Below are 846 nucleotides of genomic sequence, written 5' to 3'. Positions count from 1 at the left end.
AAATAAATAAATAAATAAATAAATAAAAATAAAGATACGCAACTATCTGTTTTTATACTTTTACCAACATTATTTTAATAGGATGCATGAAGTATGTTTTTAAAATAAATATTCTATATTTAAAACAATCATGTTTCAAATACAAAATAGTACCCAAAAATGTAACAATTGACAAATTATCAATCTGTTAAATTTAGAAAAAGTACTGTTACTTTGTAACTCTAAAAAAAGACATTTACTTAAGCTGACTTCAAAATCACAAAAGTTACAAAATTTTGATTTTAAAAAATGCCTCTGTATGACTGCTTCAATGTATTTTGCTATGCCTTGACAAAAACAAAGTATCTTTGAAATGCCTTGGGTGTTTAAATAAATGTTTGTAACATAAATTTATATAAATAAATTTTATATCAATAATAAGCCAACATATGCCTTAAATACCCTCTTAGTAGAAACAAGAGCCTTTCATGATAACGTGGCATGAAACTTACAAAAACTCTCAGTTTACACACAGCACAATAAACAATCCTACTAGGCTAATGTTATTTAACAGATTATGGTTAGTCATATGCTCCTGGTATTAGTGAATATGCTAATACTCCCACCAAACGAATAGCAATTCCATTATCTCCTGGTTTTCTCTAAATTCCTTCTCCAGGTTGGCATAGCCCTGTGTAGACTAGGTAAAAGTGGCCGTGAGCCCGCTGGTCCTGTGTTTTTGGTACATTCTTCCTAGCCTTGGCTAGGTCTTCAACCCTGAGGGCACTCTGCTAACATTGTTTTCAACCCTTTCCTTTAATTTGCCCATCTTCTTTGCTTTTCTGCCTTTTCCTCTTCCTTTGCATT

At 31.2% G+C, this 846-nt stretch overlaps 1 pseudogene; it reads right to left on the bottom strand.

The window, feature by feature from the left end:
• Positions 1 to 846, bottom strand: part of LOC101566962 — a 4,701-nt pseudogene that overhangs the window by 2,563 nt on the left and 1,292 nt on the right.

Source organism: Octodon degus, unplaced genomic scaffold, assembly GCF_000260255.1.
Source record: "Octodon degus isolate 3935 unplaced genomic scaffold, OctDeg1.0 scaffold00053, whole genome shotgun sequence".
Taxonomy (NCBI): domain Eukaryota; kingdom Metazoa; phylum Chordata; class Mammalia; order Rodentia; family Octodontidae; genus Octodon; species Octodon degus.
The sequence above is the reverse complement of the archived record's forward strand: the minus strand, read 5'-3'. Positions and strand labels throughout refer to the sequence as shown.